The following is a 23,945-nucleotide window of genomic DNA, read 5'->3' as shown; positions in this document are numbered from 1 at the left end:
CCCCGTGGCCGAGTGGTTAAGTTCGTGCGCTCCGCTGCAGGCGGCCCAGTGTTTCGTTGGTTCGAATCCTGGGCGCCGACATAGCACTGCTCGTCAGACCACGCTGAGGCAGCGTCCCACATGCCACAACTAGAAGAACCCACAACGAAGAATACACAACTATGTACCGGGGGGCTTTGGGGAGAAAAAGGAAAAAATAAAATCTTTAAAAAAAAATAATAATAATAATGTCTTTATTCACTCTCATTTAGACTAGTCATTAGAAACATATGGGCTTACTAGCTAATTTCTGTCAAGAAAAAATACGTTATATTTGGCAGAGTCTGCAATATTTAAGTGGAAGATCACTAATGCTTCTATTGAATCAATCAGTCCAGTTTGGCTACCTAGGGTAGTTAACATCAGAAACATTATCCCTAAAATCTAGGGATATGCTAAGTTTTCTTTTCCCAGAATGGCTAGCTGTAATGCAGGCCTGAAAATAAAAAGCTGGAGTTTGGATAATATCAGGACATTTTCATTTCTAAGGCAATTGAATTCCCTTCCAAATGACTTACTTCCCTCCACAGAAACTAGGCTCTTCCTTCCTGGGCTTGATACTTCATCAGCGAATAGAAGGGCTCAATGTACATATGAAATATTAATAGCCCGAAAGGAGGTCACATTGCTTCAAGCATCATCTATCCATTTGCTGTGCCAACGTCAGAGAGCAAATAGTGTGGGTGGGTGGAAGGACGGAAGGGCTGAAGGATATGGACAGTATCAAGTCAGAAAAGAGAAAGCCCAATCTATTTCAATCCCATTTGCAGTCTTAAATTACAACTTCTACTGACAAAGTCACTATTTCAAAAAGACATTTCTCAATAAAATGTAACTCAAAGGCGATTTGCTTGCCAGAGACCAAATGGCTATCTTATTCTTATAGATTCACATAGCACATATTCTTAGGATCTGAAGGCACAAAGGCATATTTGACTTAAGAAAGGGGGCCAAGAGGCTTCCTAAAGACAGAAAAGTGAGTGATGGTTCTTTTAAAATTAGCCACTACAAATCAAACTCTATCAAAGGGTCAGACAGGAAAAAGGCAATTATGTCATTGATGAAAATGATTAATTATAAGGACCTTAAGCACATTTTTCTTAATTATCTTCTTTACCCTCGCAAACAGAGAGAGAAAACAGCAAAGCTAACGACTGCATCCTGAGTGGGATCAGAACTACAGTATGGCCATTAAGTATGGAACATAAATACATTCTGGTATTTTTTGTTTTACAGATTGGACTCCCTTGATTACTTCTTTTGGGTTATGCTAAAAGCAAAGGTTTATTTAGTGAAAACCAGAGCTACCAGTCGTCTGAGGCTACTCATCTCAGACGCACGTGTAGAGATTGATGGAAATGCTGGATTAATGCGCAGGTTCATTGCAATTTTGCAGAAAACATTGAACTATGCATTGCCAATGAGGGACAACACAAAAAAAAACACATCAATATATCATAACGTAATACAAAAGTCATTTATTTATATTTGCCATATTTCCAGACTTTATGATTACCCTGTAGAATTCAACCAATTATTCTAATAGACTGGTGCTTGTCAAATATTTTGGTCTTGGGAACTTTCCACACTTAAAAATTATTGAGAGCTGGCCCAGTGGTGTAGTGGTTATGTTCATGTGCTCCACTTCAGTGACCCAGAGTTTGCAGGTTCAGATCCCAGGCATGGACCTACACACCACTCATCAAGCCATGCTGTGGTGGTATCCCACGTACAAAATAGAGGAAGACTGGCACAGATTTTAATTCAGCAACAATCTTCCTCAAGCAAAAAGAGGAGACTGGCAACAGATGTTAGCTCAGGGTCAATCTTCCTCACAAAAGAAAAAAAAAAAATAGGGGGCTGGCCCCATGGCCAAATGGTTAAGTTTGTATACTCTGCTTCAGCAGCCCACGGTTTTGCCAGTTCAGATCCTAGGCACAGACACGGCATCACTCATTAGGCCATGCTGAGGCCGTGTCCCACATGCCACAGCTAGAAGGACCCACAACTAAAATATACAACTATGTACTGCGGAAATTTGGGGAGAAAAAGCAGGAAAAAAAAAAGAAGATTGGCAACAGTTGTTAGTTCAGGTGCCAAACTTTAAAAAAGAAAATTATTGAAGACCCCCAAAGGTTGCAGGTTATGTCTATCAATATTTACTGTATTGGAAATTAAAACTGAGAAAAATTTTAAATATTTATTCATTCAATAAATAATAAACCTGAGGCCGGCCCCACGGATGAGTGATTAAGGTTCTGTGTGCTCCTCTTCAGTGGCCCAGGTTCTCAGGTTTGGATCCCGGGCGCTGAACTACTCCACGCGTCAGCCATGCTGTGGAGGCATCCCACATACAAAGTAGAGAAAGATTGGCATGGATGTTAGCTCAGGGCAAATCTTCCCCACCAAAAATAATAATAAATCCATTATATGCTAACATAAATAACATTTTAACAAAAAAAAATCTATACTTTCCAAAGCGAAAAAAAAATAGCAAAGGGGCCTATCAGCCCCATAGCCAAGTGGTTAAGTTCTCGAGCTCTGCTTCAGTGGCCCAGGGTTTCCCCAGTTTGGATCCTGGGTGCTGACATGGCACCATTCATCAAGCCATGCTGAGGTGGCATCCCACAGGCCACAACCAGAAGGACCCACAACTAAAAAACATATATACAACTAGGTACCAGAGGGCATTGGGGAGAAAAAGGAAAAATAAAATCTTTAAAAAGAAAATAATGAAAAGAGTGGCATTATTTTACATTTTTCTCATTCTCTTTAATGTCTGCCTTCATGGAAGACAGCTGAGTCCTCCCGCTTTTGCGTTCAGTCTGTTCTGATATGTTGTTTTGGTTGAAGTATATGAGAAAGACCCACCCTCATGAGCATATGCAGTTGGAAAAGAGAAGAACATTTTCATAACCTTTGCAGGTAATTGTGGTATTCTTTTTTGATATTATACCAAAACTGAATAAATAACAGTTTTTAAAAGATTAGTTGCAATGTCGAATTTAAAACCAGTGAACTTTTCATACTGTTCCATTACAACCCATTGGTCTTGGGCCCTTTGGCAGATCTTTTACCCATGTTATAGTGTAACACTATGCATTGTCATTCGGAATGTGTCAGTTCTCTAAAGGGATGAAATCTTCCAAATGTTGACACATTCCTTTATACAATAAAATTTACATTTGTTAATGTGTAATATTAACAATGCTAGTATGCAGTAACATTTAACATAACACTAATCTCAAAAAAATCTTTAAATATTAGAAAGCTGTTAAGCTCATGGTGATGAACACAAGATTTTTAGAATTTTAATTTTTGCTTGAAATCTCAGATTTTAACATTGGCAAAAATATTGCCAGTTGTTTTCCTTAAAGTGGCAGCTTCCCTTTGTTCGTTTTGGGGAAAATGTTTGCCAAATACCCAAATTTGAATATCCATGGTTTTTGTCTGTCAGTCATTTCTTCGAGTAAAAATGGTGTTCCAAAAATAACGTTCTAACTCAAAACAACTGCGTAACTTCTCTTTTTCAAAACAATGTACTTTGGCTGCAGAAGTCCTTCATGAAGCAGACTTCCTGTATCATCCCACAAAATATTAAAAAATTGTACCAACTGCACAGTGGTGAAGAATAAACACAATGACAAGTCAGACAATTTGGTGCCACTGCGTTGATTTGCGTTAAGGCATGAGCAGCTTTGCCCTCCATTGCTTTTGTGCCATCAGTGCAAATGCCAATGCAGCTAAAGAGGTAAGCTCTTAATGTGATTATCAACATTATTTTGATGTCGAAGAGGTCTCAGGCATTCCCAGGGGTCTGTGGGTCACACTTTGAGAACCATGGGAGTAGACTACAGCTCACATAAAAATTCATTGTGTGACAAATGGGTTCTTTGGAGATAAAAGCAATTCTGTAGTGTGCAGTCACTGAGCAGATGGCCTACGGGACGAAGACTCTTGACTGAAGATCAAACGTCATGTGTCAAAATGCCATTTTCATCGGAAAAATTGTGTTACTTTCTTTGTACGTCATCACATGGGAGATGCTAGGAACCATGAGTGTGGGGAGGCGGGAGATGCAGCGGGAAATCAGGGAGATGAGACTGGAAGGACTCAGGAATCTCAGTGACAGACCTGACTGAGGTGATCGAGAGCCAGGGACCGATTCCCACATCTGGCAGGCAGTGGAAATGCCAGGAGCCACTGGAAGGAAGAGAGGCCTGGGATCTGGCATTCCAGATAGCCTCAGGCAAGAGGGAGCTTGGGCAGAGATTGCTGTCAGCTGTGAGTTGGACATTTCCAATGAGGACATTGTTATGCCAGAGGTCATTGGAGCCCCCTCCCTGGCCCTGCAGCTTAGTTGACAGAACTTTGGCAACATCCTTCCAGATCCCTTTCAGCACACACCTCCACGTTCCAGTCCCAATGTCACAATGAAGTTTCAAGAGAGGAACTAAGTCACTCCTTGCCTCCTCGCACCCCAAAATTGGGTAACCCCCAGATCTTAAATAAACATCTCATGATTTGGTTCCAATAACTCATGTTTATAGTATAACCTTGCACTTTTTATTTTTGGTGTGAATTGGTGATGTATTTTTAAAACTCTTGTTCTTATTATTCTTAAATCAGTGGACAAAGATAAGATTTGACTACTCTCAGCCTGATGTGTTTTCTCTTAGGGCAGTGGTTCTGGGGGATTTCAAAACACAGGCTCATATCCCACTTCCCTATCTACCACCACCTCCCACTACACCCCTAGCAAAAATATCGTTTTCAGTTTTTTATCCATAATACATTTATCCATTGTAAATCTATAATTTTTTATCCATTATTGTTTAAAATATCTGGGCTGTTAATTAGGAAAGTGATAATGACAGTAAATACTGAGTAAATATCAGTCAGCAACAAGAAAGAAAATAAGTAAAGTTTACTAGAAAAGTTTTTCCATGGTGGCTTTTAGTTAGAACAATAAGTTCTAAATATGTGCTTTTTAAAAAAATAAATAAGTATTGATTCGCTAGCCTATTTTACCCTGTCCAGCAGTCTGCAGATTCTACCTTTAATTAATGCCTGGAAGCAGCACTCTTAACTTCTTTCAATTTGATTGTTGGATCTATACTTTTATTATAGAAAGTGCTCTATAATTTAATACTTATAAAAAAAAGTGCTACTTTGAATTGATCTGTGACCCCGGTAGCACTTTCCCCCCATCTTTGTTCTGTAAGAAGAGCTTCTGTTGGATTTTGATTTATAGTACTAAATATATTCAAACAAAACCATAGCCCAAGGTCCAGTGTTCTTAAGTTTTCATTCAATTAAAGGTAGAAATGAAATTAAGAAGCTCCCTGCGGTGCAGAGAACATGCATATTGGATGAAAGCTTTTATTGGAATAGTAATGGTTCTACTATCACTTATCTGTACCTTTGTCATTGGACCAAACTTCTCTCTTCTGCCCAGGCATTTAGCTCATTATGGATACTTGAATTATTGATAACTAATTAGTACTTAATTGGGGCATTGTGATAATGAGGTCAAAATGCAGGTGTACGTCTATCGATGTCATTGGTTTCCCTCCATTCACCCCAACCCCGGCTCACCATCTTGCATCATGTTTCCACAGGTTCACAAAGGGAATTCGGCAAGCAGCCAGAGCTGACTCAATAAAAACCAAATACAGCTGTCAAACAACTTCCAAAATGCTTATTCTTTTGATAGGGAATCAAAAGCACGGTCTAAAAAGAGTATTTAATTCTTAGTATGTCTTGAATTTGTACAGGGTATTTCTACTAAGGAAATTAAAGCACTACTGAAATTATTTTATCTTAACAAATATTTATTCAATGCCTATAATGTTCAAGACGTTATCCTAGCCACTGTGAGGGATATAAAAACGAATAGGCCTGGTCCCTGCCTTATTGGATCCTAAAATAGAAGTGGGAAGATAATTATAATGCATATGTCATTGTTAAGCCTTATGTTGAAGATACTGTTCTAAGCACTGTATGTACATTTTCTTATTTTCTCCCCAACTATTTGGATAGGTATTATTATCCCCATTTTACCAACAAAGAAACTGAGGCCCAGGAAGAGTATACAATTTACCAAAAGATATTAAGCACCTGAGTTATGACTCAAACTCACGCCTCTTTGATTCCAAAACTTAACCACAATGCTACAAAGCATAAAGACTTAAAATAGTAAAACAAAACACCAAAAAAGACAAAAATATAGCTCAAATATCCCTACATTTTCCCAGTCCACGGGTTAAAAAAAAGTCACAGAAACATCAATAGTGTACAAACCTTGTTTGCCTCACCTACACCCATAGAGTATCTGGCTACCCGCTTGAAATGTACACCCCTCCTCAGTAATTTTTGGAGGGTACAAAAGGAGGTACAGTCTCATACATGCTCACAAATGACTCTATCAGCTGCAGTCATCAGGAGGCACGTAACCGAGGCTTTACGGAACACGAAGAGTTAGAACTAGACCTTGACGGACAGGGAGTCTTACCCTCGATAGAAGAAATAGACTCTCAACTGGCTACAATAATGGTGTTGAGAGGACACACAAATAATTCCATTAACCTATACTTTGTTTTGGGATGCCCTCAGAGATGGTCATTCACACACACACTCAGATTGAACCTGGTCCCCCCATGTCTCAATCATTACTAAATGCATTCAAAGGGTTATGTCTTTGAAGCTTGAATTAAAAACAAGAAAAGTATATGCAAATGTGAAATCGAGGAAGTTGCTGGGTTTTTTTTTTTAGGGAAATGGAATTTTGGGTTTGGTTTCTGTGGAAACACAACACCATATGTTCACTACACCACTGTCTCTTTCTAAGCACACAGAAAGAATGCATTGCCCATGTTCCTTTGCAAGTAAGGAACCAATGGAATATGGATGAAGGTATTCAAGCCATTTGTTACTCTGGTCACTAAAAACATCTCCCTCAATCCTCAAGTATTCTTTTCTCCCTTGTGGGGACTGGGACACCACATGTCCAGATACAATAGTCAAAGGAGGGAAGTTTGACTGGATCCTTGAGTCATAGCCTGGAGGTGACCTGCTGAGAAAAACCACCTGACCTGAGTTAGACTCTGAGGTGAACAAGAAATAAATCTTTGTTCTGTGAAGCCAAAGAGATGGGGTGGTTTATGTTACCAAGGTATAATCTATCCTGACCAATATGGTCCCTTAGCGGAAGCTCCAAGACTCTTAGCAAATATCAGCAACATTTTTTTTTCTAGAGAAATCACTGTTTGTGTTTGATACTTAGGATAATAAACAACTGGAATAGGGACTGTGGGAGACATGGAGTTGTGCCACGCACACATTCCCTGGTGCTATGCTTATAAGAGAGGAAAGGGACTCTAAGGGACTATACCACAAAGGAGCAGCAAGACGTACCTGCATGTACCAGCCGGTCCAGGGGAGGATACGTAGGACTGGGTTCTGAGGTACTTGATCAAGCAGGCTGGAACATAAAATCGGAGGGTGAATAGTGTATTGACTTGGGATTGTTTTTCTGAGACACAGGACTTAGCACCTTGGAGAGAACCCCAGGAGATAGTGCAAACTCAACACTACAAATGGCTCCCAGAAGTTTGGAAAAAGTGACGGACGTGCTAAGTGAAGTTCAAATGCCAGAATTACCGTGGTAGATAGTGGATGAAGAGATTAAGAGGCTCAAGGAAGTTGGCATGCTGGAATGGATATACTATACCTGGCCAGAAGATCCACCAGAAGATTATGTTCCACAGGAAGGCCCACAGGACCCACAATTTGTCAAACCATAAGGTATACACTAGTGAGAGGGGCAAAAAATTCAGTGGTGGCTCCTCTCTGTAGGCCAGGGCTGACCAGGGCAAGAGATGCCATTATAGAACTGAGTCTACTGATAGCAAAGGGAACGCCAGGACCCCAAAGCACACAGTCCAGGTGGCAGCCCTTAACTGCCAGAAGCCAGTAGTCTGCAATTATTGCAAGAACCAGCAAGATTGAAGTGGCAGTCTAGGGTGCCTAACTGAGAATTCAGCATCCAAAGGAGTAAAATAATGGAAGGCAGACAGGGTACTACTCAATTTGTACCAACAGAAAAAGTTAAGGACAGATGACTGGGAGGCCAAGGGCACTCTTCCCAGTAAAAAGTCACAGTCCTTGCCCAGTTTCTGGACCTGAGCCAGGTTTCAGATCCAGACCCATGACTCAAGGTTTGGACAAGTTCCCAGGGGGCAGGACCATGCTACGCCATTAAGAGGGAAGCATATACCTGGTGAGCCTCTTGAGCTTCTGGAGACAGCATATCCCAAATCTAGGGATACTTAACAGCCCGTATACTGGGTGAGACAGAAGGCTGCCAGACTTCTGTGCAGCCTAGAGCAGAGGAGGGCTCCACAGCAGGTCTGGTCTATGGTAAACATAGCCCTGCCTGTAGGGCCGCAGGATCTGTAGGCACTATGGTGTTGGAAGTATCGGTCATAAGGAAAAGGTGCCACGTAGAATTGATGGCAAGTCTCAGTGGAAGAATTACACTACAGAGAGCTACAGGTGTTAATGCCTGTCTCAGTGTCTGCTTCCAGAGAACCCAACCTATGATCAAGGTAAATGGGATACTTGCAACATTGCCACATGAAAAAGATGCAGTATAGAAAAAGGCAAATTAGGCAAAAATACCAACTTCATAGGAAGCATATAACGAGTAGATCTATATGATGTTTCTGTATTTAAAAAAGGGAAATTACCCCCACAAACAGGCAATTCATCACTCCTTCTGTGAAAAATGTTCTGGAGAATATTGCCAAGATCTGCTCTATGAACTTTTCATCAGAAGAGGCCACTGTATCCAAAGTCACACAAGACCCAACACTCAAGCACCAGTGCCAAAGCTTGATTCTCATATTCGCTGATGAAGACCATCAAGGAACCAAAGAATCGCAGAATGTTGGGAATGGAAAGGATTTTGCTGGTCTTCATTCTCACTGATAGAGCCTGACTCATACTATGAAAGCTTCAAATGCCTGATAGTCCTTTTCCCACCTTCCTTTGGGACTATGGCGTGGGACCTAAGGAGAAGTCTGCTGGGGTCTTCTAGGAAACGTTTCCTCCCTAATAAAAAGACTCACGAGGAAGTAAGCCCTTCGGCTCTTCTTTGATCTGGTAAACTCTTGACGCCTGGAACTACAGCAGCCATCTGCAACCGTTGGGAGACTAAAGATGATGGCCCAGTAAGACAAAAGAGCCTGTGTCTTTGATTATATCACTGAGCTGTTGAATCCATCCATGGAATAACCCTGAGTCCAGAATTTGATTTTGACCTAACATGTACCTTATTTTCACTTAGGTATTCTGATTTGCAGCCAAAATCACCCTGATTAGGGATTATCTAATCCAATGGTTTCGTTTCACAGATAAAGAAACAGACTCCAAGTAAATAAGTAACTTGCTCAACATCCACAGTGATTAACTGACAGAGCTACGGCTCAAACGCAGGTGTCCTGATTCTTGGACTAAAGGACTTTCTGCCAACCCTGAGAGAACATTCTGGCTGGAATAGAAGGAAATGAGACGAGCAGAGAGAGGCCTGGTAGGCTCTGAAGAGAAGCAGTCTCAGGCACTGAGGCAGAAGAGGGCCTCCGCTAGTGAGCACAGACCAACAGGACAGGATTCCAGCCAATGGTGAGTGACTCTTCTGCCTTGCTCCTGACCTCTTAGCCCATCCTTGTGTCCCAAGAAAGCCAATTAAAAATAAGCATTGACCATGTCACTGTCCTAGATACATAAAAATAACATTACTGTACATGACCAAAAGCGAACCAGATTCTCTGAATTTTTTTCCAACTTCCAAAAATAGTTAGGACTTTCTGCCAAAGAGAGTGGGGCTTGAATTCCCATGAAAAAAACATCAGCCCATGGCATTTGCTCCAGTGTAGAAATAATTAAATACACACTGAAGAATGGAATTCTCAGTGCTCTCTCACCCCACCAGCCTGTTTTTGAAAGTAAAGAAAAAAAAGTTGGCAACCACGATGTAGTGAAGAAAACGTGAGACCTGGAATCAGGAAACCCGGGTTCTAGTCTGCAGGAAACATTTGTCATTCTTTTTAGTCACCCAGGATCTGACCCTTCCTTTACAGGTTTGAGGAATCTCTCATCTTAAGACACAGAACCCACATCTCATCATATAAGCTTAAAAGGCCAGATCCTTATTTTCCCAGCCTCCCATGCAGCTAGAATTTGGGCATGTGACTTAAGCTCCACTGTGATAGTTAATTTGACATGTTAATTTACAGGGCACAGGGTGCCTAGATATTTGGTTAAATAATATTCTGGGTTTCTGTGAGGGTGTTTCCGGGTGAGATTACCATCTGAATCAGTACACTGGGTAAAGCGGATGGCGTTCCCAATGTGGTGGGCCTCATCCAATGCATCGGAGGTCTGAATAGAACCAAAAGGCAGAGAAAGAGAGAATTCATTCCTGACCTGCCTCAAGCTGGGACATCCATCTTCTCCTGCCTTCAGACTCAGACTGAAACTATACCATCAGTTCTCCTGGGTCTGAAGGCTTGCCAACTGCAGATCCTGGGACTTCTCAGCCTCTATAACCATGTGAGCCAATCCCTTATAATAAATCATATACATATGCATGTAATATATATATCCTATTGATTCTGTTTCTCTGAAGAATCTGGACTAATGCATCCACCAAAAAGGCACCTCCTCCAGATTTTGAACAGGAAACCAGTCTGGCAACGAAGTATTCAGAAAGAGGGGTTGATAAAGAGGGGAGAGGCTAGAGAGAGTTGCTTAGACGCTCCTAGCTGAGATTTGACCCGGTGCCACAGGAAGAATCCTGGAGCTTTACAAGAAGACAAAGGGGTGGCGTTTTGTGTTCTCTCCCGGGGCTGAGGCACTGGACAGTACTGATTCACAGGTCAGTCTCTGACTCTTGGCCACACTGGAAGCTCCGTGAAGAGAGAAACCTTCACTGGCCTGTTCATCTCTTCATCCCCAACACCTACCTCAGCACCTAGAGCCCAGGACCTGCTCAAAATGTTTGTTGAGTGAATGAAGTCTGCTTTGTATCGGAACACATCAGCCATTTCTTGCAAATAGGATCATTTTGTTGAGATTTGTTTACTGACCAAATCAAACCCTGCTCAGTGTAGGAACACTGAGGAAACCTCAGGCTAACAGAGGCATCATCACAACCAAAGAGGTTTGAATTTGGATGGAACTGCAGGTTTGGCTTTGATTGGAAGAAGTCACAACACTGAACGCTTCTCTAACGATGACGGGTTAGTGATTGGTGCCTTGGCTGGGAGGGTGATACCTACAACCGCATACACTTTCACACCTCACGCCAGAGGAGCTGGGATTTAAGGTGACAAGACCCGCCTGGACCACCTCTGACCGGACACTCTTCGGCAGTGGCTAAACTGGCATTCTGGTCTTGTTACATTTTGATGTTGCCGTTAAAGGTGAAAGGAGGATCGAGGGAGTGAGCGGATTCCCCCTTCACAGTGTAGCTTGTAATCCAATCCTTAAGTCTTTAATTATTTTCTGGTTGTGTTTATTACAAGAGAGCTTCAACTTAAAAGGTAGGAGCCTAAAGCAAGACTTGTATAAAAATTTAAAATGCAGCTTGTTTTGTCAGAATTATACTTCAGGCCAACGTGTGGGTGTGGCAATGAAAAGGCGGGGCACAAACAGACCCTCAACAGTGCTTCACTGGAACAGAAACTTCTCTGTGCTGATCTTGGGTGTCCTAACAAGCTTCTGTGTATGACAGACACAAGAGCTGACACGCATGAGCACGCACGATGTGCCAGTCACCGGCTAAGCATTCCACGTATGCTAACTCAGGTAATCCTCACAAATCTCAATGAGCATGTTGCCATCATCACACCCATTCTACAGATGAGGCAAGGCAGGCCCAGAGAAGTAAGTAACTTGCCCAGGTTCATACAGATAGGAAGGGAGGAATAGAGATTTGGACTCATCCATATGGCTCCAGAGTCTGTGCCCTTAACTACTACCCAAGTGAACACTAACCAGAAAATTCGGTGCCTCCTGCCTCAGATAACATGGTGCTCATTGCTGAAATGTGAACCAGGGCTAAAAATTGGTTCAGGGGATGGGGAAGAGAAAACACATTTAAGGTCTTTTAAAAAGCCACAAAAATCACCTGTGGAGTCGTTTATTTCTGACTATAAAAATAAGCTGGTAGGAGAAAATGTGGAAAATACAAAAAATGAAGTAAAATTCTCACGTGAATTTGAGTCCTTCACACCCATCCACAGGTCTCACTCATTCATCCGCCCGTCGATCCTACCAATTGTTCTGTCTACTTTTGCCAAGCGCTGTGCTTGGCTCAGTGGAACAAGTGAAGTTGTGCGAGTCACATAAACTAACAGAGCTTTAGTTAACTAAAACTGACCAGAAGAGGAAATAAAGCATACCTAAGAAATGTCTTCTATTACCTACAATCTGAGGCAAGCTGTAATTGAAAGTGATACAAACGGAGCACAGAGGATCTTAGCGCAGTAAAACTATTCTCTCTGATGCTTATCCATTTGTCAAAACCCACAGAATGTACAACACCAAGCACGAACACTCATGTAAACCATGGACTTTGGGCAATAACGATGCATCGATGTAGGTTCATTGATTGTAACAGATGTACCACTCTGGTGGGGGATGTTAATAACGGGGGTGGCTCTGCATGTATAGGGGCAGGGGGCATATGGGAAATCTCTGTACCTTTCCCTCAATTTTGCTGTGAATCAAACTATTCTGAAAAAATAATATGTAAAACTGCTCTTAAAAAAATAAACTGCTTTAGGGGTGAGCCCCATGGCTGAATGGTTAAAGTTCTGCATGCTCTGTTTTGGTGGCCCAGGTTTGCAGGTTCGGATCCCAGGCACAGACCTGTTCCACTCATGAGCCATGCTGTGGAGGCATCCCACATACAAAATAGAGGAAGATTGGCACAGATGTTAGCTCAGTGACAATCTTCCTCACAAAAAAAATTAAATAAACTGCTCTAATAGTGAAAGCCCAAAAAAATCTAAAAATAGACAGTTTGAGAAAAAGTGATATGAAGTTAAAATAACTAATGCTTTGTAAGTGTTTACTGTGCGCCACACATAGTTCTAAGAAACTCTCCATGAGTTCACTCGTTCAATGCTCACAACAACGGAATGAGGTCAGACTATCTTTAAATCCCCCTTTTATAGATGATGGAGCGGTGGTGCAGAGAATCTAAGTAAGTTACCAAAAGTCACAGCTAGTAAGTGGTGAAACCAGAATTTGAATCAGGGCAGTGGGCTCCAGAAACCATGCTCCTAAGCACTATTGTCCCCTGTATCCGTGGAGGTTTGGGATAGCTAAGGATGGAGGAAGGATCGTTCAGTGAGGGGCAGGTGCAGCGGGGAGGAAGAAGCTCAAGAATGATCTGAGAGGGGTGAAGACCATTTTAGTCATATGAAGGAGGAGTCCTCATTTTATCCTGTTCCTGAAGTATTTCAGGGCCTCGCAATACTATGTGGTCCAGTTCCACCAGGGCAGAATTCAGATTTCTGGTCGTTGGATGGAGGGTCCTCACCAAGTGAAATGACAACCCTTCCCAGAAAGGCAGCAAGATGATAACCTGCCCAGCGCTGCAGATACACTGCATCTTAGGCCAGAGTTGGAGACAGGTCTCCAATTAGTCATCTTGTCCTGAGCCTCCCTCTTCCTTCCCCTCACAGCAGTCTCAAATCCCTCCCAGCGATGACTTGCCCTTGTCCCTCTTGGGCTGCCCAAGGACACTGTCCTGCCAGCATTCCCCACACTCTTCCTCTCCTAGCACCTCTGCCCAGGTTGCAGTTTGGCCCTAGAGGTCTGGACTGGCCAGGGACAGCCTGAGCTGAACCCCAGAGAACGGGAAATCTCAGTGTTGGCCTGAGGCATGACAAGTCACTCGATAGTACCTCTTACCAGTTAGCACTCCATCCCAGCAGTGCCCTCGCTGTTCATTTAGGTCTGCTGAGAGAGCCAGTCTTGATGGGCCTGCTTCCCTTACTCATTCTCCTTCAAGGGGTATGAGTAAGATTTCCTTCTGACAGAAATTTTTATCTATGGGATTTTAGAAGCATTCAGCCACTTCACAAGTTTGTTTAAAACAGTGCCAAATTATACCTGAATACATTTTCAAAAATGATCTGTGGTAGCTTGACTCTAAAGATGGCCGCCATCAATTCCTACCCTCCCTGTAGGAACACGCCACTCTTCCATCGCGAGGTAGAATCTATTCCTCCATACCCTTGAATCTAGGCTGGCCTGTGACTGCTCTAAGCAATAGAATGTGGTGAAGTGACATTGTGCCAGCTCTGGGCCCCGGCCTTGAAGGGACTGACAGCTTCCCTCCCTACCTCTTGGAGCCCTGAGTGCTATGGAGGAAATCCAGGCCACTTCACTGGCGAGAGGCCACGTGGAGGAGCACTGAGACATCAGATGTGCGTTAAAGAAGCCCTGTTGAATGCCCAGCCCAGGGAAGCCTTCAGATGGCTCCAGCCCCAGTCTCCATGTGACCGCATGAGATCCCAACCAAAACCTGCTGAGTTCAGTCCTCCCAATCTGCAAAATCATGAATAATAAATTGTTTTAAGTCACTCAGCTTTGGATCAGTTTGTTACATAGCAATAGATAACTAAATTACTATCATTCACTTTAATTCAGTAATTCTAGAAATCTAGAAAACATTCTGAAAGATGAACCAAGATTCATAAACAAAGACGTTTAATATATCACTAATAATCACTATAGAGGAGTAGAAAAAAAATAGGATAATAGTTAAGTAAGTTGTATATATGATCTATTATATAGCTATTTAAGTAATGCCTGAGTTTTTAATGTCATAAAATGCTTACAATATATTATCCAAAAATAAGAAATTGAGTCCCCCAAATTACCAAAACTGTAAAATACTGTATGATCACATAATATACATACGTATAGAGATAATTGGAAGCAAATTTGCCAAAATGTTAGCATTTTTAACTGAGTGGTAGGAATGGGATGATTGCTATTTTCTTCTTTATACTTCTCTGGATTTTTCCAAATTTTCTACAGTAGGCGTGTATTTTTATTTTTCTGATCATAAAAGTAACGTATGCCCATTGTAAGAAAAAAAAGAAACATTCAGATAATACAAAAGGTCATAAAGATAAAGTGATAGCCAACCCTCGCCCACCTTATAGAGATAGCCACTGTCAACATTGTAGTGTTAACATTTAGGATTAATTTTCCTCAGCAGATTTCCATATGTCAATGCACATTTCAAAATAGGCTAGGATACTATACACGTTACTTTGTGTTCTGATTTTTGTAATCAAAAGAAAATAAATCTTAAAACGTAAAATTGATATCATTTTTCTCAGGTCATCTCATTGCCTTTTACCCCTCCTCTTACATAGGGGTTTGCAGAGATGTGCAGATATACACAAATAATGTAGCCACAGGAGCATACATACCATGTCCCAAAACAACATTGTAAAAACTGCGCCACTAAGTAGTAATCCATAAACGAGGAAAGTTGGTATTTAGCAACTTTGAGGAAAAGGCTTCTTGGCGCTCCCTTTGCCCTTATCGTAGCTGGTCTGCCTTGGAGGACCTTGAGCCTGACACTCAGTTCACAGCAAGAGAGCCTGTTGAGCATAGAGGTTACAGGCAGAGCTCTACCCAGCCAGCCTGCCCGAGTTAGAATTCCTCCTCCCACACTTCATGCTGGCTCTCTGACCTTGGGCAAATGACTTAACTTCTGTAAACCTCCATTTCTTTATCAAAAAAAAGAGGCAATTCTATTAACGACCTCAAAGGGATACTGTACACATTGAACTGGGCTGTCCATGTGATGTGTTTAGCACATTCAGTTAATATCTAGGTAGTGGTGATGTCATTACTGTTTCTTTCCAGAAAAAGTTGTCACATTTGATTTGGCTTGAACTCCACCCAGATAACCAGCTTTTAGTCCTTGAACATATTTTGCCTACATTGTGTAGAAAGATTTCAATTTAGGAAAGAGAAAAAAAATCAAGGCAGCAGGCATTATACATTATATGGAATGTATATCATAATAAAATAATGTTCCACAGTCTGTTAGTGTCCCATGATGGGTAATAACAAAGAGTTTGGAAGTGGGAAGAAAGGTTAACATTTAGGTTTTTATGCATTTTGCTGTGCATTAGATAAAATAACAACAACAACAGGAGGAGGAAGGGAAGAAAAGAAGGGCAGCTACAATTTTTACCTGCTTTCCATATGCCAAGCAGCAGGCTCAGGGCAGTTACAGACCTGAATCCTCCCTACAAGTATTATTTACCCACATTTTACAAATGGGGAAACTGAGGCTTACTCAGATGAAGCAACTAGCCTAAGGACACACATCTGGTAAATGGGTGAACCAGGATTTGAACCCACTGTGTTTGATTCCAAACCTCTGAGCTCAACCACAAGGATAATCTTCCCAACAACTCCATGAAGTGGGCTTTACCTGGAGCATTACCCAAGGTCACGACCTAAGAGGGTTTTCCTGGTGGAATTTACTAGAGCTTTTCTGGAATAGTCATTCCCTCATACCCCACATATATTCATTCCCTGTTCAGAGGCTGATTTCATGGCTGCACATTAAAATTATCCAGAGAGGATTTGAAATAGAGCAACCTTCTCTACAGAGATTCTAATGTACTATGTCTGAGTGGCCCCAGGCCCCACTTGGCCCAACTGAGCCAGTTTGGAGAAGCACCGCCCTTGACGTTGCCAGGAGCACCCACTGCTTCCTAATGGACGCTCAGGTGGTTTCCCCACCCCCTCAGCTCCCCAGGGACTCCTTCTCCCTCCAGCAGCACCTCCAGCTCTTGTCCTGGGTTTGTTCTCTCTCATTGATTCTCTGCTCTGTCACCAGTGACCTTAAGACACTTTCCTGAGTGATCCACCTTCCCCTGCCCCTTTCAAAGTTTCCTAGAAAGCTTTGGTGAAAGCATGTTCTATTCCTTTGTTTCAGTGAGCGTGGGGAACTGCTCTGCAGTTTCAATAATAAAAAAGAAAAGAGATGCTCAAAATCACCATTTATCGTTCCTAGAAACCTATTCTTATCAATGATTTTTAAGGATAAAGAAGAGAAGACTTGCCAGGCCCTTCCTGCCCCTAAAATTGCCTGGCAGGAATTTTGCTGGCCTCTTAGGAGTGCATTCTTCTGGATAGAGGGTCATTTTGTGTCTTGAGGGCTGGCTGACCCTGAGGAGCTGTAGCTTCTGTTTTCTAAAAGTTACATTGCACAGTCTGTGGAAGACTCTTATTATGTGGATCTTATTGCTCAAAGAGTGTTCAGTTCTTAAAAATCTCAGACTTTCTAACTGCTATAAGGGAAAACCACACTGATTTATTCACCAGTAAAACCATATTAAAATATGCCCTAAACTAATGCATCTAGGTCTTTTGCTTAAAATGATGCACCACTGCTGTTTCTGTTGACTGCTCCCTCTGAGTGTTCTATATTCACATATGGAATACAATTCTGAAAATACTTCTATTGACCTATTTAAGTCTTTATCTTCCCCTTTTAGTTGTTTATCTCCACCTCAAATAGCTCACAGAGGCATCGGTCAATGTAAAACTTTTACTACTTTTCACTGAAAAGCCCTTTTCTGTGGGTTTACATTAGAGATGAATTGATTATTCTCTCTCCCCATCTCTGACAGTTTAGCATCTATGTGGCCACAAGAAAAGCTTTAAATATCTCAACCTTCAGCTCTGCCTCTGGTAAGAGTCAGGAATAAGAATGATGATCTTGTCTGAACAATCTGAAACCGATTCCAGCCTCTACAGAAGGTTTTTGTGGTTTTGCACCCCAGAAGAATCAGAGACCGAAAGTAGAACGTAAGCACTGAAACCATGACGTTGCTCCCCTTGAAAGCTCTTTGGCTCGATTTGTCTGCACCTCATTATTAATTTACCCTTTGTTGCAGCAGAGACTGAAAGAAAAACGTCTAAGGACCAAGTCTTACAGAGCCCTGACTCAACAAAACGGATGCGGTCTACCCGGCTGACCTGGAGAGCAGTCCCAGACCAGCACAGAATTTGGAACAAATGCTTCCCGCGACACGAGGCTGCTTCTTTTCCAAACTGGCCTTGAAAAAAATACACAGAAAAATGAGTTAAAAAATGCTTCAGAAAGTTACTAAATTAAGCAAACGTATCTAAACTTAAATAACTAGTCACTTAGGGGTAATTTATTGATTTGAAAAACAAGGTGACTGAGAATTTTGAAATCCTAATTTACAAATTATATAACTTAATAACTATTAAAAGCCACTCAAATCATCTATTTATTGTAATCATTAGCATCTCTGAAGATACAGCAAAACAAACGAGATATACTCAGTCTTAGAGATGACATGGAATAAACTGGAATCAGAACCAGGCAACCAAGAGGTGGACCAGATCTCTGTAGTATTTAAATACGCTTGTTTACAACTCCTCCATGGACACAGATATATTCATGTCTGTGGATACACATACACACGCAATCTTTTTCTGGACTGATAATCACAAATAATGGTTGTGTTTAGTTTTCATTTAATGTTCAGTTTAATGCTGCTCAATTAAACTTTCTAACCACATACTAGCAACAGTTTCTTTTTAATATAACAAGTGTTATCTGGGTAGTGAGAATATAGCCCATATAAATTTTTTTCTATATTCTTATATTAAAAACCTAATAAATCCTATTTTAAAATTAAATATCATTACCCATTCTATCATTCCAAAAATTGGGGAAGTGGGGAAGCCATCACATTAAAGTTAAAGCAAATAGAAAAACCTTATGCAAGATACTCCCTAGGAATCCAAACGGACTTTTTCCCATTAGCATATTTATTTCACTGCCCATTCATAACCAGTAGATTTTAGTTTTATGTTCTAGTTTTTAAAAAATTCTGAAATTAAAAAAGCACCTCAAGATACACCAGAATAGGAAGTTTTTTGAATGCTGACAAATTATCATATGCCATATTTTAAGTAGAGCCATAGGAAAAAAAATAATAATCTAGAGTTCCATGAGCTCTACTGCAGATTTTGGGTCTAGTCTGCTGTTCCTCATAGTTATGGGTACTTTTGTACTTCTTAGTTCCTCACAAAGTATCATTGTTCCATTTTTTCCATTGTCCAGCCACCAAGAACCTTGACTAAAGAACCAGCAGTCTGTGCAGAGTTTGAATTCACCATTAGCGCCCAGGGTAACCTCAGTCCACAGAATGTAAGAAGACAAGTGAGGCAATGTTTGTGGAGCCCAGCGGCTGAACCCGCTCTACCATGGAAGAAATGCCCCAATTGTCCTTCCTAAGAAAAATTGCCACAATTCCCCATAAACAAGCAGTTGTCCGTTGACTGTTATAAATAGACTTTAATACACAACCAGCTGTCTGAGAGAGAGTTTATAACTGTTGACCAAAGACACAGTAGGGATGGGAAATGGGCGATTTCCACAGAGCAGGAGAATGGCTTGTCTGCAGTGGGTGAGGTTACACACAGACACCCCATTTAAAATATGTCAGCGTGCCTAGATTAAAGCTAAAATTAGGGGACAGCTCAACGGGCTTCATGTGAGAGTCGTTTCAATAGATACTGTATTCTTCTCTCATGAGCACTCTTGAGTTCAGGATTGTGAAATAAGAGACAGTTACCAACAGATATCCTGTAAAGTGCTGGTCACAAGAGATATTTTAGATGATACAGAGCAAGAAGCACCAGTTTGGTTGCGATAAGAACTAACCTCTGCCCCCATCTCTTCCCCATTTCCTGTACTGTTTTCCTTTATCTTTTCCAAGATGACTCTCATTTTTCTTCTTTCCCAAACTCCCCAGATAATCTCTCTCTCTAATAGAGTGTTTCTGCACAGTTTATTTTAACCAGGCCCAATCCCTGGGGCAAGATGGTGCCTCAAATACCTGATGGGGTGTGACAGAGAACAGGGCCCAGAGCAGCCAGCCAGCCAAGGGCACGTGCCTGTCTGCAGCACAGCAGGATTCCACCCATGGCTGCTCTGAGTTCTGATCAGCCAGCCAGACATAACTGGATGTGGCCCAGGCTGAAGGTGAATGGGATGTTCTTGCAAAGTTCGGTAGAACTAAGCAAGGAGGACAAACATAGCTGAGAGAGATAAATATGGAAATAAAGGGGCGGGTACAGAAGACAGACAGGGAGTAGAATCCAGAAGGAAAGACTTATGAGAATGTTTCTTCCCTTAGCAAAATAAGTAGTGATGAAGAAAGAACAAAAAGATTACATTTTAATAGAAGACAGCAAATTATATGCATTTTTTAAGCGTACCTTTTCCTAAATGTCTGTCAATATGCTTTGAGGCACCGAATTTTTTCAAATGAGTTCCTAGTTTGATCCTTACTCCCTAAGAAATTTACATGGTACTACAAGTTTTGAAAAATTCACTCGAAACAAAAACAAGTCTATTCTGATTGCCTTTGAACTATCTATCTAGAGCTGGGACCCATCCTGTGATCCCAGCTGACCCTCAAATTAACATGAGTGAGAAAGTTTATGGTTAGAGCTTAAATTAGAGAACTTTGTTTCCCCTTCTGCTTGAGAGACATGCAATTTAAGACTGGGCCTATTTTTTAAGAATTAGAAGTTCTTCTAAAGATTGAAAAACTTTAAACTGAGTAGGCAAAGCAATGTACCTCTAGAGATGTTTACCAAGAAGATCTGAGATATTTGAAACATCACCTACTACGAATCTATAGATGACTACCCTTTTCTCAATGAACTGCTCTTCCTCAGTTTCCTCTTCTAAAAGCAGCACCGACCTCAGAGAGTTCTAACAGGATGGAATGAATTAGAGTGCCTTGCACCTGGCACTCAATAGTGTAACCTATTACAAACTAATTCGCTTTAAGATTTCCCATTGTTTCTTTTCTCTTCCAGGGTAACTTTTTACGGAAGTAGAACATTCAGACAAAAGTGCACATCAGTACACAGTTTGATGAATTTTCACAAACTGAACATACCTAGGAGACCCCTGCCCCGATTAAGAACATTCTCAACGCCTCAAGAGCTCCCCTTATGCTCCCCTCCAGCTAACGGTAACCATTATCCTAACAAATTAGTTTTGCTTTTAAAAATATTTTTTATGTTTAATTGTGGTAAGACACACATAACATAAAATTTACCACCTTAACCATTTTTAAGTGTACAGTTCCATGTTCACACTGTTGTGCTACCATCACCCCCCCCATCTCTAGAACCCTTGTCATCAGCCCAAACTGAAACCCTGTACCCATTCAACAATCTCTCCCTAGTCCCCCTCCCGCTAGACCCCGGCACTTTCTATCTCTATGAACCTGACTATTCTAGGTACCTCATGTAAGTGGAATCTTATAGTATTTGTGCTGTTTTGCCTATTTTTGTTCTTTATAAAAACGGAATCATATAGTATGTACTCTTCTGCGTCTGGCTTTTCCCCCTCGAGATCACATCTGTGGGATTCACGACTCCTGCTGCAGACAGTTCTACTTTATTTGTCCTTATGACAGAATATTCCTCTGTGTGAATATACCACAACCACTGGTGATGGGCATTTGGGTAGTTTCTAGTTTGAGGTTTTACACACTAGATCTTTTGGTGAAATATGTGCCTGGGAGTGAGATTGCAGGGCTTGGCAGTCCAGTGGACCCATTACTTTAGCACAAGTCACCACAGAGAAGTGATCTCTCGTTTCCTGTGACTTATGAGTTCTTTCATGAAGAAAAGCAATACATTTGAATACATACGATGCCACGGGCTCTGCCCAGGACAGTCCTTCTTTCCCCAGGGTTTATCTGCCCACCCCACTTACCTCAATTCCTCCCACCTCAAATCTACTCTCCAGCTCCACTGAGATTTCTGCACTTACCCGAATGCCGTTCTCTTGCTCTCTTCTCCCTAGGCCAGTGTGGGTGCTGCTTTGTTCGGGCCGGGAAACATCTCACTTCCCCTACCCTCTTTCACTTGGTTTGCCAGCTGCTTGTCACTCAGACCTCATGTCCTTTGAGAAGTGGTCCCAAAGCACACAAGCATGCCTCCTCAGAACACGTGTCCCAGTACCGCGAGTCTATTTTCCCTGTTGGCACATAAGCTCCAAGGATGAAGCTCTGACAGTCTCCTCTTGCCCAGGTCTTAGCACTTACTACCTCTGCTTTATCTTCTTCTAGAAACTGTCTGTACATGTCACTTCAACATATTTTGAATCTCCATCCTGGGTTCCTCACTGCTATGAAACATGATGCTTAGAGTATACACAGATCCAAACCACTCAGATTTGGCTTCAGTAATCAATTCAACCCGCTTTCCAATAGTTAATTGCACATAACACCATCTTGCTGTTTGTGAGGATATCAAGTCTAGAGACTCACTGGTGTTTATTAACTCCATCTAATCCAAACACAGAAGAAGAAAAGCTACTCAGCGGAACTTTCCAAGGAACTAGAAATCACTGAACTCTGAGTTTGTCGTCAGTGTTAGACAAAAAAATCAAACTCCAAGTCTGCATGGTTTTAGTTACTAAATGGGGAGAGTAATATGGAGAGTGATGACGGCATAGAAGTGAGCCCAGCTAACAGTCCCATTCACATTACAGCAGTACCCTGGACCTAGGAATTCATCTCAGTACAAATAGCCATAGCCAAATGAAAAAAAAATGAGAAAACTTATTCAGGTCTTTTTGTCCTTCATTAAATGTAAAATTATATCATATTCACGGGTGGGACTTATCATAATGTCTTTTCTCTGCGAGTTACTCTATAAACTCAATGTTAATCCAAATCAGAGTTTATGGATCTCAACCTTGTTCTAAAAATAAGCTGGGGAAAATATGCATAAGAACTAATAAGACAATTTAGTGTACGGAGTAAATCCTCCGAGAATCCTAGGTATACATTAAAACTATAGGAATTAGCTTGATAATATTGATGTGAAAATGGACAAAGATCAGTGGACTGAAGTGGAATGCAGGAAAAGGACTCATTTAGCAGAAAAATGATAATGGTGTTTCAAATCAATGGGGAAAAGTTTGAATAGTCAATAAATGGTCAGGAGAGTTGGCTATATGGAAAAAAATTAGACCCTTATCAGGTAAGAATGCATTTGACTGCAAATGACCAAAAAAACTACAGCGGCCTAAACAAATAGTTATGTATTTTCTCATACAGGTCAGAAGAGGCAGCTGCTGGCAGTGGCCCACCTGCTCAATGATACCCTGGGCAGACATTAGCAAACTGTGGCTGATGGGCCAATCAACATCTGTGCAACTCAAGAATGGTCTTCACCTGCTTAAATGGTTGAAAAGAAAGTGAAAGGATGTTTTGTGACAAGTGAAAATTATATGAAATTCAAATTTTAGTGCCCATGAAGAAAGCAGTATTGGAGTACAGCTATGCCCATTGTTTATGTTTCCTCTATGGCTGGTTTCATGCCACAATGGTTGACTTGAGTAGCTGCAACAGAGAACACATGGCCCATGAAGCCTAAGAGAGCCACTACCTGGCCCTTCACTGGAAAGGCTTGCTGAGCTCTGCCCTAAGGAACCCCGGCTCATTGCAGCGTTCTTCTTTGCCCTCTTTATTACATCCCTCCAGCAATGTTGTTCTTTATTACTACACATTAGGCCCTAGTTCCAAAGCTGATCTTTTCTGGAAAGCTTGCAGACTCTCACTTATACCTCATTGAACAGAACATCACACGGACATCCCTGGACACAAGGGGGTCTGCGAGACCTCCACCTCTCCCTACACAAATTTCAGAAGGAAGAAACATGTAAATAAAACCATAAACACGAAAACTAGAAAGTAAGAATGCGTATGATCTTTTTA

At 41.5% G+C, this 23,945-nt stretch overlaps 2 long non-coding RNA genes across 3 annotated transcripts; one reads left to right on the top strand and one right to left on the bottom strand.

Moving 5' to 3' along the window:
* Positions 1 to 1,499: 1,499 nt before the first annotated feature.
* Positions 1,500 to 22,081, bottom strand: LOC139077808 (uncharacterized). Its single transcript, XR_011530324.1, has 4 exons — positions 21,992 to 22,081; positions 18,136 to 18,215; positions 7,456 to 7,522; positions 1,500 to 2,373 (listed from the first exon to the last, which is right to left on the bottom strand). It is a non-coding gene; the product is annotated as an uncharacterized lncRNA (long non-coding RNA).
* Positions 9,530 to 21,182, top strand: LOC103548209 (uncharacterized). 2 transcript variants are annotated; one of them, XR_544194.2, is made up of 3 exons: positions 9,530 to 9,723; positions 17,787 to 17,964; positions 18,057 to 21,182. It is a non-coding gene; the product is annotated as an uncharacterized lncRNA (long non-coding RNA). The 2 variants fall into 2 exon arrangements; XR_544195.2 differs by having other exon boundaries at positions 18,054 to 18,819.
* Positions 22,082 to 23,945: the final 1,864 nt, after the last annotated feature.

Source organism: Equus przewalskii, chromosome 20, assembly GCF_037783145.1.
Source record: "Equus przewalskii isolate Varuska chromosome 20, EquPr2, whole genome shotgun sequence".
Taxonomy (NCBI): Eukaryota; Metazoa; Chordata; class Mammalia; order Perissodactyla; family Equidae; genus Equus; species Equus przewalskii.
Note: the sequence above shows the minus strand (reverse complement) of the source record. Positions and strands in the feature narration are given on the sequence as shown.